At 42.1% G+C, this 16909-nt stretch overlaps 1 protein-coding gene across 2 annotated transcripts in view; it reads left to right on the forward strand.

Moving 5' to 3' along the window:
• LOC127796746 (uncharacterized) overlaps positions 1–16909 on the forward strand; it is a 35237-nt gene that overhangs the window by 13618 nt on the left and 4710 nt on the right. Inside the window, exon 11 of one of the 2 annotated variants that reach the window (XM_052329104.1) lies at positions 4445–4803. The exons of the other annotated variant lie outside the window; for it this stretch is intronic. The gene's annotated coding sequence lies outside the window, so the exon portion shown is untranslated. Of the gene's footprint in view, positions 1–4444; positions 4804–16909 lie in introns of those variants that run through there. 2 annotated transcript variants of the gene reach the window in all.

The following is a 16909-nucleotide window of genomic DNA, read 5'->3' on the forward strand; positions in this document are numbered from 1 at the left end:
AAATCATTTGATCATAATGTTTAAAGATTCAAATGACCCGTTTATAGATGGGTATGCAAATATAAAATGTGATCTTATCAAATATGTAGATGTGCATGAGAACCACAATAGAAAACAAATTGCATATGGATAGTAGATACTCACCGCACATGACTAGTGAGAAAGATCTATAGATCTCACTCCCAAAGAAGGAATGTCTGTTACCTTCTAGAAATAATGCATAATAGTAAAGAATGAGGATATTCTCTAATGGCATAGAAGATTAGGTCATGTAAATTCGAACTTAATAAGAAAAATAGCTAATAAAGATTTAGTTATAGGTCTCCCCAAGATAAAGTTCAATGAAAAAAATATCTTGTAATGTTTGGAAATCAAACTAGAGTTTCCTTTAAATCTAAGAGTGAAATATCAACTAGTAAACCTCTACAACTCTTGCACATGGACTTATTTGGACCCAGTCAAACTAGAAGTTAAGGTGAAAAATTTTATGCATATGTTGTAGTAGATGATTTTTTTAGGTTTACATGGGTTATGTTCTTAGCATCAAAGGATGAAGGCTTTCAAAATTTTGTCAAACTAGCTAAAAGAGTTGAAAAATCAAAAGATGATAAAATTGTCGCTATTAGAAACGATCATGATAGAAAATTTGAGAATAGTCATTTTATGGAGTTTTATGAAGCAAATGGTATTTTTCACCAATTCTCAATACCTAGAACCCCATAACAAAATGGTGTTGTTGAAAGGAGAAATATGACTCTTCAAAAGATGATTGGAACTATGCTTTTGGAGAATAACTTGCTAATGTATTTTTGGGTCAAAGCGGTGAATACCGCTTGTTATATCTCAAATAGGTTTAATTTAAGACAAGGCATCAAGAAAACACCATTTGAATTATACTATGACAAAAAGTTTAATGTATCCTATTTTAGAGTCTTTGAATGTAAATGTTTTATCTTGAACGCAAAGGACAATGTAGAAAATTTTGAGACTAAAAGTGACCAAGGAATTTTCCTTGGATATTCAAATACAAGTAAGGCTTATAAAATGTATAAACTTAGGACAAGCGCTTTGGAAGAATCTATTTATATTAAATTTAATAAATCTTTGAGTTAAAGAGAAATAATGAAGATGAATATGAGGTAACAATAGATCCATTCAAGGATGATTTAGATATGTTTTTCAAGAATTATAAATTTGTGCAAGATCATCTAATAGATCAAATAATTAGGGAATCAAATCAAGGTGTAAGGACTATAGTATCTTTGCATCAATATTGCAATAATGTAGCCTTTATATCTAAAGTTGAGCCAACTTCCATAGATCAAGTATTAGAAGATGAGTTTTGGATTAAGGCTATACAAGAAGAATTATATCAATTCAAAAGAAATAAAGTATGAGAATTAGTTCCTAGACCCAAGGATAAATCTATAATTGGAACCAAGTGGATTTTTAAGAATAAATTAGATGAAAATAAAAATATAATAAGAAACAAAGAAAGGCTTGTAGCCAAAGGATACTACCAAGAGGAATACATCGATTTTGAAGAATCATATGTCACGGTAGCTAGGTTAGAAGCAATCAGAATTCTTTTAGCCTTTGCCTCTCACATGAAAATTTTGTTGTATCAAATGGTTTTTCATAGTATCCGGATGGCATGAGTCATATCCGGATGAGTTTAAAGTAATATTCGGATGTTGTTTTAATATATCCAGATGCTTGCTATGCATATCTAAATAGGATTCTTCATATCCGAATGCCTTTTTTTCCATCCGAATGAGTTGATTAGCATTCGAATGGCTAGGGTTTATATCCAAATGTTTTCTTGTGCAAATTTCATTTTTGTTCTTTAAACAAATATAATAATAATAATAATAATAATAATAATAATAATAAAAAATAAAAAAAGGTTGACCCAGATAAGGTCGAATCCCCTCTTTGTTATCTCTCTCACTCTCTTCCTTCTCTCACCCGAATATCGTTTTTTTTTTTTCTCTCTTTCTCTTCCGTTCCCTCTCTCATTACCGGCATTGTCTTCACTGGTTATCGCCACTGTCATCACCCATATTCCTCCCGCGTCGTTCCATCTTCAATCTCCCTTTTTGGGCTCAGGTAAATATATTTTTTTTCTTTCTTTTCGTTTCAGTGTGTGTTATCGTGATTGTGTCTTTGTCGTCCCGCCGATCAGATCCACGATGAGTTTTTGTTTTTATTATTTTTTGGTTATCCGTTGTTCCTTTGTGTATCTCGACCTTTTTTTGCCTCAATCTCCTTCCTCACTTTAAAACACTCTTCACTCTCGGCACCCATCTCCCTCAAATCTTCGACATCTCTCTCGTCTTCATTATGTCACATTTAGCTAGGTCTACCTAGATCAAATCTTCAAATTTGTTGCCCACAACCATCTGTCACATCTACATCCATTTGCTTCATTGCTGTTGTCGCCTCCGCCCACGGCCTACTCACTAACCCTGAAATCCCCTGCCTCTCTTACTTCGTCTATTCATCCGTCCATCCATCTGCCCGTTTGCTCGTCCGTTTATCCGTCTGTTCATCTATCCCAATCTACCCAGATCCAACTACATCTACTAAGATCTACCCACTCCCAACATCCAGCCAGATCTACCTAGTACCCAGATCTAGCTAAATCTACCCAGTTTAAAAAAAAAAATTTAAAAGATCATATCAGAACCCGGTTCTCGATGCGGTGCCTACAAAGTCTTGAGAATAAAATATACCAAATTGTGCGTTTTTGCTTCTTACTACTGCCATGAAGAATGACCTACTGATTTTGCAGTTATCCACACGATTTTTTGTATCAGTAATGCCTCCAAACTCTTGGCCCAACTTCTGATAAGTGATCATTATGGGGCTACCACTACACTCTTGTATGAAGCTCAAGCTAGCTTTTAATATCCTATTTACGACTGTATCTCCTACATTTTTGTCCTTTAACAGCAGGTCGTCAATCTTCAATTTCATCTAGCTTTATTGGAGGAATTATTATTTGCAAACTCTTATGCAAACCCTCTCAATATTCAAAATTAGTTTCACCCAGAAAATAATTCAAACCCATATTATGACCATGAATCATCTTTCCTCGTGGATGATCCAAACCCTATTTGAAATTTTAAAAACCCAGTTATCCAAGAAGAAAATGTGTCGTTTCCTTATTTTCAAGAGGCTAGTTCGCAATATTACCCAGTTAAAACTAGCAGTACCCAGTGGCTATTCCCAAGTGATATCGATGAACTTGGACCCGTCGTGTTTAACAACCATCATCAGCACTAAGCATCGACAAAATTCAAAGTTATTAACGTGGGTGACTTAGATTACTGTTTTGTAAATTCTGTAATGTTACTGTACCCTTTGACTATTCTATGATTGCTTTCTTTGTAGATATATTCTATATTGTGTAATCTTAGATGTATGGTTGGAATGGTTAGCACGAAATTCCATGATGGGTATGATGTACTGTTTTTGGTACTTAACGTTGCATCTATATTTTCAGTATTCTTTGTTCATTATTCATCATATTGTTTATGGGGATTATGTTTGGTAAATGTCTCTCATGGACTATATTGTTTAAATCTTTATTCTCTCAACTCACATGTCTTTTTAATTATGACAAAAAGAGAGAGAATAATGAGATTGTATGTATGAGTTTAAGTTGTAATTTTAATTTGTAATATTTTTGTATGGGAGAGAAAAATCTATAATGAATTTTTATAATTGAGAGATTTTGTATGTGAGAAAATTGTATATCTGAGATATAGGAAATCAGTTTGAGCATTCAAGGCAACTAGGTATCATCAATGTAATCAAATTTGACAATCAGGTTTGATCCTTAAAATTTCTAAAAATTATTTTATTTATTAAGCTATATCCAAAATAATTTTATGCTATTAGTATTTTTGAAATGTGGAGCTTATAGTAAAAAATTAAGGGAGAGTTTAAAAATATTTTATCAAATTAATCATCTCATAAATCATGTTTTTGTCATAATAAAAAAAGGGGAGAATGTTGAGATAATTTACTCATATTAATTAAGCTTTAATGATTAACAAAAAGTGAATTTTTAATATAAAAATTATAGTATTTTTAGTGATTAACAAAAAGAATGTTTGTTTTAAATATATTAATTATAGTATTGAATTATTTTTTATTAATTTAAAAAATATTTTTTTCATAGCATATGTATTATCAAAAATATTATTTTCTATTAAAAATATTTTTTAAAAATATTTTAAATTAATTTATATAATATTTTTATAGCATGTGTAATTAAAAAAGAATATAACAAACTAGTTGCACCACCTCCCATGTCTTGAACCCTAAACTTCTAGTAAGTTCCAAGCCTTCTCTTACCAACTGATCTACAAGTTATCTCAGGTATTTAAGTGCACATATTAATTTTAATTTATACTAAGTTTTCCTACTATAACAGTTAGATTTTTGATCGTTGGAAAAGTGGCTAAAATGCTTATAAATATCCCCCAAAACTCATTTTTTGAGTATTCAAGTGGTTCAATTGCATATCCAAAGTACCCGACAGCTCTCAAACATTTTCAAACAAAGTATCTAAACAATCTGAGGCTCTCGAAACATTATTACACATCTATCGAAGAAGCACAAGGCAAGAGGAGAAAAGTTTTTCAAGTCTTTTACAACAAATTTGAACTTCTCAATTTGAGATTATAAATTTATTTAAATATTATTATCTTGTATAATTTGTTCTTAATTACTTATTTCTGTCTAAGTGTAAACAAATTATTTGTAACATTTAAATTATCATTGTGAATTGTATAGGTTTCTTAGAACCATTAAAATATAAGTGAATCTAGTTCTCAAGTAAGATAGGAAGAAAACCTTGATGTAGTGGTTGCCTATAATCTATTGTAATCTAGGTATGTATCTAGTTTTCAAGGTGAACTAATGTGGAAACCTTGGTGATTTTGATTTAGTGGAATCCCAAGAGTGGTTATATCTTGGGAGAGTGGATTAGGTGTGTGGAAATATTGAACAACTATAAATTGTGTTGTGTCTCTTATTATTTATTCTTGTTATATTTTGTGATTTGCATTAATTATTAATCTCAAATATAATTTATTATATTTATTAAATATATATTCTTAAATAATTATTAATTAAGAATATTCATTAAAAGAGAAAAAAAATTTAAACACTTAATTTACCCTTAGGTGCCGGCCTTGAGTTGCTGCAATTTAAGTCTGTTACAAGTATTTCCCATTCTACTCTTTATGGGTTGGGCTCAAAGTAGCAGGCCGGCCCAATCGCATAAGATCCAGTAGACCTCGAGCTGAGTTTTTCGAAGCGAGCTCATGCATTGCTGAAGCCTGAGCTCGGATTGCAGGGCCAAGTGAGCTCCCAGGAATGCCTTTAGCTCGCCGGCCTATTTGAGCGAGCCCCCAACTGCACTTCGAGCAAGCTCCTAGCAAACTCTTGCAGTTTACCGGCCTAGCTGGTCAGCTCGCATAACGAGAGGGTCATATGTCGGAGAATATTTATGGGCTATGGGCTATCCTAGTTGGGCCATTTAGGCCTAATCTGACCCTCCCCCTTTTAGCCCATTTGGTTGGCCCGCGCCAGTCCCATCTTGGCCTCTTACAACAAACATCATTACGGTCGCATATGGATTTTCGCGTGTTCACTATAGATCCCATCCTCATTAATGATGGATCACATTCACATTAATGAGGGTCCCGTCGACACCTTGCTACTATGTGGGCGTTTTCGTCGGCGCTGAATATTCTGTCCCACCACTTACAAACGTATAGCACAGACTAGAAGACATCTCATCCCCTCCTATATATCAGTCAGCTCTTTTTAGAGCCATGGTAGGCTTTTTCAGGCCAACCTACTAATATTTTACAATTTTACTTACTTGTTCACTTACTTGAGCATCGGAGTATATTCTAGGGACTGGCCGACGGGTCAACATATCGCACCAAATAACCCATTCTCTCCCTCTCGGATTCATTACATCAGTGGAGGCCAACGAATCAAGGTCGACCAATTCCTAACGTCGACATTTTGGCGCTAGAATGAAGGCCTGCTCTGGTCAATATCAATGCCAAAAACTAGAAATGCAAGAGGTTCCGAAGTGATGACCAACCAACATGTGAATCTGCTAACCGGTTGTCGGAAATTCCACAATTAAGGGCACGGTGGCATCCGTTTCCATGCCTCATCCGGCTGGATCCATCCTTGGAGTCCCCGCATGGTGTTCTTATCTGCCTGTGGCTCCTACCCCTGGGATAGAAGCGATGTAGGCCTGGCAGCAGCGTTAAGAAGCACTGGAGAATATTGTCAGGTAGCTCGTTGATGCGGTTAAGGCGTTGGCCCAAACGCAAGTCCAAACAGCACAGGTGCAAGCGGGGGTCATGCCACCTGTAGGGGCCCCTCGACCTCCAGGTGCGCCTTTTCCAGACGAAAAAGAGGTTAGAAGAGATATGCGGCGAGATGGATCGATCTGCTCCTCTAACCTACACTCTCGAAGGACGGAAGAACGGCGACGCCATGATAGGGAACCAGAGGTGCATCTCGCCAAACAAAGGGCCAGTGCGAGCCCTTGCAGAAATCGCTATGAAGACGTTCATGAAGGAAGTCGACGACGTGGGGATCCACGCCGAGGGAATAGCTCGGTCGGTGTCAGCCTTAGTTACGTTGCCCACCGCTACTCCCCTGATCGTGAGAATAGGAGACGACCTCCTCCGCGGGACCGCCATCCCTCAGAGAAAGACCTCGCACGAGAAAAACAACCCCTTACTGGGCGATCTGCAAACCAGGACCCCATATGGGAGAACTACTGCTGTGGATCCAACAGCTGGAGACAAGACATGGGGCACATAATCGAAGGGAAGGCCATGAAGATAGGACTCCATTTTTCAGAGAAATCGAGCTAGAGCCTTTCCCCCGTAGATTCAAGGTCTCCAGTATTTCTCAGTATAATGGGGATAGCAACCCATATGACTACTTGGATCCCTTTAATGTTCAGATGGACCTGCAAACTTCCAATTCATTAGTAAAATGTCGGGTTTTCCATGCGACATTGGGAGACATACCCCGGGCATGGTTAAGAAGGCTCCACCCCCGCAGTATTTGCAATTGGGAGGAGTGCCAGAAGAAATTTATAGACTAGTACAGGTCTCTTCGAAGGCAGCTCGCCCCGACATGTCACCTTGCTACGGTGTTCCAACGGTTCGGTGAATCTTTAAAAGATTATATAGAAAGGTTCAGGTGTGAGGTGAATAATGTAGAAAGTGAAAGTGTTTCCGACAAGAGTATCTTGACTGCAATCTCCGTCGGGCTTCGAAAGGATGAGAAGCTCTACGAAAGCATTTACAAGTCCCTCGCAAGAGACCTAGGCGAGTTCTATGAGCGAGCTGCAAAAGAGGTCCGATAAGAGGAAGCTTTCGGCGTAAAAAAGTCAAGTGATCAGAAAAAAAAAGGGAGAGGACACTAGCCAAAATAAGAAGAGAGGTAATGGAGACACCCTAAAGGAAGGCCACAGACGGAGCACCAACGATCAGGCTGCTAAGAAGGCAAGATATGAGCAACGAGTGGAGCGACCCGCGCGCCAAGGTTGGTACGAAAGTTATAATGTCATGTCTGACTCTCAGGACATGATCTTTGCCATAGAGCGGAACAAGGAAGACTTTGGAAGGCCTAAGCCTTTAAGGATTGCCAAAAAATGTAGAAACAAGAGCAAGTTTTGCGCTTATCACAATGAGACAGGACACATCACCTCCGAGTATTAGGCGCTAAAGGATGCGATTGAAGAGTTAATCAGGAGGGGTCGCCTGCGTAACTATGTGGTACACCTAAGAGATCAATAGTCCAAACAGTCAGCCCAACCAAGTCCTCGTCAAGCTCCCGAGCCGAACCAAACACCTACGGTAAGAACCATTTTTACTATTCATGGAGGGCATCATATTGCAGGGACTTTTAATAGATCCCATGAACGGTATGTTCGGGAAGCCAGTCACCTTTTGCTCGTTGGGAATAGCAGCCAAGAAGGGCCCTCCAAGAAAGCTAGAGTGGCTTCAGAAGATATCGTTTTCACCAAAAATGATTCTAGAGATGTGTTCTAGCCGCACAATGATGCCCTCGTGGTCCAAGCTCGGATCGACAATATGGAGGTGTAAAGGATCATGGTGGATACGGGCAGTTTGGTAAACGTCATATACAGAGGTTGTTTTGACCAGATGAGACTAGGGTCGGACTAGCTAATAGCATCCCCAGAACCATTGTATGGTTTCACCGGTGAGGCAGTAATTCCAAAGAGGTGTATCAGATTGCCGCTCACGGTTGGAGAATTAGATCTTTAGGCCACAACGATAGCGGATTTCCTTGCCATCGACAGCCCGTCCGCGTATAACGTCGTCATGGGGAGGCCCGTCATGAACGACCTAAACATAGTTATCTCAACCAAAGCCTTGGCAGTCAAGTTCCCTACTCCAAACGAGACCGGATGTGTAAGAGGCGAGTAGTATTCGGCGAGACGCTGCTATAAGGAAGCATTAAAGATAGGGCTCAAAGGAAAAAAAGGTCAATATGGTCTCTGGAGGGGAAGCACGAGTTGTCAATAGCAGATGAATCAGCCACGATCTGAACCTTCGCGACATGGATCGTGACTGGCCTGCCAGCCCAGCCGACGAACTGAAAGATATTGTAGTCAGCGACCTCGATGCTGGGAGGCGCTTCCAAGTGGACAAAGGCCCCTTCCTCGAGGTAAAGTCTAACTGACTAAATTTCTTAAAGTAAATTTGGATGTATTCACATGGAACCACGAAGATATGGTGGGAATAAACTCGAATATAATGCTGCATCGACTTAATATCGATCCCAACTATAAGTCGGTTCGCCAAAAGAGGAGACCCATGACGGTTGAGCATTACGCAACCCTGAAAGAAGAGGTACACAAACTCATGGCTAGCAAATTCATCAGGGAAACCCATTACCTGACTTGGGTGGCGAACCCGGTCCTAGTGAAGAAAAAGAATGGAAAGTGGAGAAACCGTGTCGACTTCACAGATCTGAACAAGACTTGCCCAAAAGATAGTTTCCCTCTGCCCAGAATTGACCAGCTCGTGGATGCAACGGTTGGCCCTCATCTTCTGAGCTTCATGGATGCCTATTCGGGGTACAACCAGATCCCTATGAACCCCGATAAGGAGGAACATACATCATTTGTGACGGATCGGGGGTTATACTGCTACAAGGTAATACCTTTTGGACTAAGGAATGCAGGAGCAACGTACTAGTGGCTGATCAACATGATGTTCAAAAATTTGATTGAAAAAACCATGGAGGTATACATTGATGATATGCTGGTGAAGTCCAGACGAGTCACCAACCACATCAACGACCTAGAAGAAGCATTCCAGATTCTGAGAAAGTACTAGATGAAATTGAATTCGCTCAGATGCTCATTCGGTATGGCTTTTGAAAAGTTTTTGGGATTCATGGTGAATGAAAGGGGGATCGAGGCCAACCCCGAGAAAATTCGAGCTCTGCTTGACATGCGATCACCTACCAAGACGAAAGAAGTGCAAACCCTTAATGGCCAGATCGCTGCCCTCAACAAGTTTGTCTCCAAAGCGTCGGATAAGTCCATTCCGTTCTTTAATGTCTTAAAGCAAGCAAAGAGCTTCGTGTGGACGGAGGAGTGTGAGAACCCTTTCCGGCAACTGAAGGAATATATGAGACGAGCTCTCCTCATGTCAAAGCCAAAGGAAGGGGAGGAGTTGATTGTATACCTAGGAGTGTCTAAGTATGCTATCAGTGCAGCACTAGTGCGAGAAGAAGATCGGGTGCAGTACCCGGTATATTATGTGAGCCATAGGTTACTTGATGCCGAAACGAGGTACACCCCCATGGAGCAGCTCACATATTCCCTAGTTGTCGCATCAAGGAAGCTATGCCCCTATTTTCAAGCTCATCAGATTGGTGTACTGATCAAACATCCACTGAAGCAGATTTTACAGAAGCCTGACTCATCCGGCCGCCTACTCAAGTGGACCATTGAGTTCGCCCAATTCAATAGAGTACAAACCTAGGTCGGCCATCAAAGGGCAAGTACTGACAGATTTCATCGCAGAGTTCACAGGACCGGTGGAGGAGCCCACCTCCTCAATGCTTCCAATCTGGGAGTTATTCGTTGATGGTTCTTCCAACAAGCATGGATCTGGAGTTGGCGTGCTCTTAATAAGCCCGGAGGGACACAAGATTCCTTATGCGTTGAGGTTCGAATTCAGAGCGACCAATAATGAAGTCGAGTACGAAGCGCTGCTGGCTGGCTTGCGCTTGGCAAGGGAAGTCTAGGCAAAATGATTAGAAATTTTCAGTGACTCCTAGCTTGTAGTCTGTCAGATACAAGGGGAGTATGATGCAAAGTGCCTAAAGATGACAGCATATCTTCAGAAAGTTAAGGAATCATTTTGCCTCTTCGAGGAATGCCAATTGAATCAAGTCCCATGGAGCCAGAAGTCTCACGCCGATGCCCTTGTTCGCTTGGCGTCAGTAAGAGATGCAGACTCGTTGGGGGTCATCCCCGTGGAGTTCCTAGCCACACTAAGCACAGAAGGGCAAAATGAGACGTTAACAATTGAGCTAAGGTTGGATTCATGGATGAGGCCTATCGTTGATTATTTGCAAGAAGGAAAGCTGCCAAGTGACAAGTTAGAAGCATAGCGTACTCGAGCTCGGGCAGCCAGATACTGTATTCACGACGATATCTTATACAAAATGGGGTTCTCAGCCCCATTACTTAGATGCATCGATGAGCCTGATTGCCAAATGGTTCTCATAGAAATTCATGCCGGACACTGTGGCAATCATACTGGGGGAGTATCATTGGCTTATAAGGCATTTCGTCAGGGTTTTTACTGGCTTACCATGAAGCGAGACGCTATAAATCTGGTGAAGAAATGCGACGCATGTCAAAAGTTTGCAAAAATATCACGAGCTCCCCTCGCCTACCTGCAACAAATGAGTAACCCTTGGCTCTTCGCCATATAGGGCATCGACCTGATCAGGCCACTTTCAACAGCTCGCGATGGGTGCAAGCATGCTATAGTGGCTGTAAATTACTTCACTAAGTGGGTAGAAGCGAAGGAGCTCGCACTGATATCCATCGCGAAGGTAGAAAAGTTTATATGGAGCAATATCATCTGTAGGTTCGGAGTTCCTCAACAGATAGTCACGGACAATGAAACCCAATTTACCAACGAACGGTTTATCCAATTTTGCGAATCACTAGGGATCAAGAAGAGCTTCACAGCGTGGACCACCCACAAACCAACGGCCAAGTCGAAGCCATCAACAAAATAATCAAGCAGATATTAAAGACCAAGTTGAAAGCCAAAAAGGAGGCCTAGGTGGACAAACTACAAACCGTGCTCTGAGCCTACCGGACTACAGCTTGCACCACTACGGGAGAAACTCCCTTCTCTTTGGTATATGGATCTGAGGCAATGGTCCCGACAGAACATGAAGTAACCAGTCAGCAGAGAGCCACCTTCGATACAGAGAACAACGGCCGCCTACTGGTCGCGAATCTTGACTTACTCAAGGAGACAAGGGAGCTAACTTGCATAAGAGTGGCGGCCTATAAACAACGAGTAGCAAGATATTACAACATGAGGGTTCGAGTTCGGAGCTACTGTGTTGGTGACCTTGTACTGCGCCTTGTTCTTCCTAAAGCTCACAAGGCCTACGACGGGACATTAGGCCCAAATTGGGAAGGCCCTACACCATAAAAGAAAGCCTCGGCAACGGAGCATATCACGTGGCCGACATGGACGGAGCAGTTCTCCCACGAGCTTGGAACGCAGAGCATCTGAGGCCATATTTTTTATAAGCAAATATTTCTCTTTCTCGTATTTTTAGATATCAATTAACGTCTCGCTTTCATTGATATCGCTTTGTTAGATCGAGCATTTTGTTTGTACGATATTAATATGTCTTTCATCTCTGCTAAATCCTTTTACACCCACATTTTGGTTGTTAAAAATAAGAGTCAGAAGATAGTTTGGGGTTAAAAAGGATGTGGTTTGCGAGTTGGGGCCCATTTAACTTGGCCAACATGCCATAGTTTGTAGCTTATTTAAGCGTTCATCTTAGTTTTTGCCCTAGATCGTGGTCAGCGTACTAGAACCCATTCATCTTGATCGTAGTGTCATGGTTTGGCGCCTATTAAACTATCAACTCAATTAAAAACCCATTGAGTCATGGTTTACTAGCCGAGGTCCTCTCGTCTCGACAAAAGTCATGGACTGCAACCTACCTGGGTATTCATCTTGACCTCGCTAAAGTCCTTAAAGGTCATGGTACGTTAGTTGGGATCGAATTACAATCTACCTAGACGTATAACTTGACGGCAAAATGCGAATTAATTTAACGATTTAGTGAGCTATCGTATGGTAGCTTAGATCATGACCTACTGGACATACGGCTCGAATTAACGATACCTTACTCAAACATATTATCTAAAGTTGCTTGTTTTTAAGATTTATTAGGCAATGAGCTAGAGTTATTCTTGGATTAACTAAATTTAAGTTTGTCTTTATGTTTGGCTTTCAATTTGCAGCAAATGACAAAGAGGCAGAAAATTTGATTGAATAACAAAAATGTATTGCTCCCAAAGTCCAAGTACAAGAATAAAGAAAGAAAAAGAAAAGAGTCTAATGGCCTAAAGGATTTGGGCTCAGAGTCGCCACGTCTTGGGGAGCAAGATTGGTGGTGTCCCCAGCAGAAAGATCAACCATTGTCTGATCGGGTTCAAACAGGGTGGCATCGACTCCTGAACTCGCAGCATCGGCGGCATATTTCTTCACTGCCTCCATCGCTTCCTCGCCGAAGCAGGAGAAGTGGAGATCTGGATGCGCTTTCCACAAAGTGAAAACAAATGCACTGCAGATTTCGAACTCGACCTCATCGCGCTTCCTCGGGACCCAAATCTCGACGTCGACTTTCAGTTGTTCGACCTTTTTTTTTTACGCTTCAGTTCGCTGCCTGGCCTACTCCAAGTCGCCTCGCGTTGTTGCCAGGTCTGTCTCAGCCTTATTTAACTTCGAAGTGGCTTGGGAACAGGCCGAATCAAACAATTGCTTTTGACGGTACAGCTCGTCTTCGACCTCTTTCTTCGCTCTCTCAGCCTCGCTTACTCGATGCTCCAAGCCCTCGACCTTGTTCCGGTACTTCTTGGACTCACCGGTCACGAAAACCAGGTTCTCTTCTAGTTTTTTCTTATATTTCCTCAGTACCTCGACAGCGGCCTCGATTTTCTCTTTCTCCTTGGTAGCTTGAGCTCTCTCTTCCATCTGCTTAAAAACCCCCAGTGAAGCCTATGAGGTTTAAGAGGTCAGTACACTTGGAGGAAATAAGGCAATAAGTATGAAGGTGGGTAAAGAACCTTACCAAAAGGCTATGCGGAGCAATGTACTCATCAAGCGCTTCGCCTGACACTTCTTTCCTGTCTAGGTTCTTTGTATAATTGCCAAGAACCTTATCTAAGCTATCAAGAAGTGGGGCGAAGTATGTCCCGCCAGCCGCAACCTCAGACGAACTCAGCTCCGTAGAAGTGTTTGTTTTCCTCCTCTTCCTTGCCTGGGCCTGCTGAACAGACTGCGAGGTTGGGGGAATTTTTCTTTTGCTCTCGGAAGTCTCATAGTGAACCACAAACTTACTGTGATCCGCTACGACTGTGGCTGCCACGCGCTACGAGGAAGTGCCTGCGGGAACAAGGTTTGAAGGAGCCACGACAATCAGTACGGGGGTAGAGCTGGGTAGAATGGCAAGGTCGTTGTTCCCACCGGCCATCTCGATGCGAGGATCCATCTTCTGAATTTTGGCAGGAGAGGATGACGCGCGAATGACTTTGGGGACGCTTGAGATCGCGAAAGAGACGAGTCGCTTGAGTTGGAGCTTCATCGCCTATGACGATGTTGGTAAGGCCACAATCGTAATTCCTCCACGAGCTCTACCCTTCATAATTGGGCTCCCATCATCAAAGACTGACCTTATCTCCCTTTGGCCACGTACTCCAATGTCGTTTTTCCTGATTTCCTTGGTGCCGAAAGGAGGGGCGAGCTTGTGGTCGCAGAGCAGAGAGTCACAGAACTCGCAGTCGTCTTCGTCAGTTTTCGCTTCAGAAGCCACTTGAAGATCTTGCGCCTCAGAGATGGTTAGCTCAGGCTGCCCCTCGGCAACGTCTGTAAAATTGGAAAGACACCCGTGAATAAAAAATAATAACAAATGAATTGCTGCTACAAGTGCAGGTTGAAGAACTACTTACTCAGCGCAAGAACGAAGCTGAAGTTTTTAAGGTCTTGAAGAGAAGAATAGGAAAGGTAGAACCATTAGGACTTATAGTCCCTTACATTGGACCTGCCCTTGGCTTTCCCTTGAGGTAAGACTTTTTTGCAATCCGAGGAGCAAGCTGCCATATAGTACAGCTTGTCCTTGGTACCTTTGAAAGAGTAAAGGTACCTCAGTATTCTGGGGGTTGGAAGAGGAAGTTTGTTTTTTTTAAAAAGAAGGGCAAGGGAGGTTATCTTGGCGTATGAGTTAGGGGTCAGTTGGAAATGAGCGAGCTTAAGGTCGTTCAAAATGTCTATGAGGTAGGGCTGGAGTGGAAACCTAAAACCAAATTCTAAGTGTTGGGGGCTGATGGCGATGAACCCCGTAGGAGAAAAAGTTCCATGGTCACCAAGAGAAAGGACCATCAAACAAGTGCCGCAGGGAAGGCGATACGTGGAAGCGCACGACGTCAGCTCGCTGACTGTCAGCCTCGAAGGATAACATTTGAAGATCTTGCGAGTTGCACTCTCCTCGTTAGCTCTCTGGGCTACAGCGGGGGCGGTACGTTGAGGAACTCTCTCAGCGGCCTCTAAATCAGACGAAGCCACGTTCTGAGCAGTCTGCGGCAATATCATTTCTCTGTGCTCTGAAGAGCTAAAGGTGTCATCGTCCTTTACTCTGTGGTTGCGGCGCTTCTGACCTGATATAGACATCTATGATGAAAAGGCAAAAAGAAAAACGTATCAGAACGCTGAATCGAAGCTCCTAGGGACATTTCCTACCTTTCAGGTCGCGCGCTTCGCAATAGGGTATGACTCGAAAGAAAAGGGTGCTGAGTTTCTAAGCCTATTAAACCTCTTAATTAAAATAAATAAAAGCTAGTCTTATGAAATGCACAGCCATTACCAAGAGGTAGGGCATGGAGACGAAATTGACGGGAAAAATGGGAGTAGAGATGAGATAGATTAAAGGAATGCGATAAACTTACTGTTCTTGATCGATTGCTGCAAAAGTTAGGGAAGGGAACCAATTGGAAAGCGAAGGCGAAAGGCAAAGAAGCTTTGGAACTGTCAGCAATGGGGTCTTGGCATCGAGAGAAAGGAGGTTGCAGAAGCAAGGAGTATTTTTGAAATAATACGGTAAAGAGGGGGGGAAAGGGAACCCCTCATTCTTTTATAGTTTAAGGCATTCCACCGCTGGATGAAGAGACCGACGAGCTGCCCTAGATCCAATGGTGGTGCGTAAAAGCGTGGGACCCACGAACATGATGATTAAGCGGTTATGGGAAACGTGCACATTAAATGCACTGTAGACAAGACGTGTTTCATGAAACGACGTGATATGAAACGATTGAGCGGAAAGCTAAAAGATGTATTAATAGCTGGAATGGCTGGCACTGCGACCTAGGGGGCTTAATGTTACATGTATTTCCCATTCTACTCTTTACGGGTTGGGCTCAAAGTAGTGGGCTGGCCCAATCGCATAAGGTCTAGTAGACCTCGAGTTGAGTTTGCCGAAGCGAGCTCACGCATTGTTGGAGCCTGAGCTCGTATCGCAAGGCCAAGCGAGCTCCCAGGAATGCCTCTAGCTCGCCGACCTATTTGAGCGAAGCCCCAACTACAGTTCAAGCAAGCTCTTAGCAAACTCTTGCAGTTCGTCGGCCTAATCGGTTAGCTTGCATAACGAGAGGGTCATATGCCGAAGAATATTTACAGGCTATGGGTCGTCCCAGCTAGGCCATTCAGGCCTAACTTGGCCCTCCCCTTTTTGGCCCATTTGGTTGGCCCATGCCAGTCCCATCCTGGCCTCTTGCAACAAATATCATTACGGTCGCATCTGAATTTTCACGCGTTCACTATAGATCCCATCCTCATTAATGACGGATCTCATCCACTTTAATGATGTTCCCGTTGGCACCTTGCTGCTGCGTGAGCATTTCCACTGACGTTTAATATTCTGTCCCACCACTTACAGACGTACAGCATAGACTGGAAGACATCTCATCCCCTCTTATATATCAACCAGCTCTTTTCAGAGCCATGGTAAGCTTTTTCAGGCTAACCTACTGATACTCTGCAATTTTATTTGTTCACTTACTTGAGCATCAGAATATATTGTAGGGATCGGCCGACGGGTCAACATATCGCACCAGATAACCTATTCTCTCCCTCTCGGATTCATTACCCCAGTGCGGGCCAACAAATCAAGGTCGACCAATTCTGAACATCGACAAGGCCCATAACAATTATGATATTAGTGCCTATCCGAAGAGGTGCAAGGTAGATTTGCTTAGTTTAAGGTGCCTGTTGCTAGCCAACCCATGATATTCAATTGTAAGTTGCAATGCTTTGTGTGCTTAGGTGAGCACTTGGTGAGGGAGTGTCCTAAGTGCTTTTGTTATGAAGGACATGGATGGACTATTGAAGGTTGAAGACTTAAAGGTGGAGCAAGAGTGTTCTACCCTACAACTCAATGTCATGGAGGTGGAGTCTGCAATCTAAGGACTGAGGGCAATGAGCTTGTAGACATCAAGGCAATGGTGGAGTAGGTGTGCCCACTCATGGAACTCGTGACTAGGATAAGTGAG

This window comes from Diospyros lotus, chromosome 3 (genome assembly GCF_014633365.1).
Source record: "Diospyros lotus cultivar Yz01 chromosome 3, ASM1463336v1, whole genome shotgun sequence".
Taxonomy (NCBI): Eukaryota; Viridiplantae; Streptophyta; class Magnoliopsida; order Ericales; family Ebenaceae; genus Diospyros; species Diospyros lotus.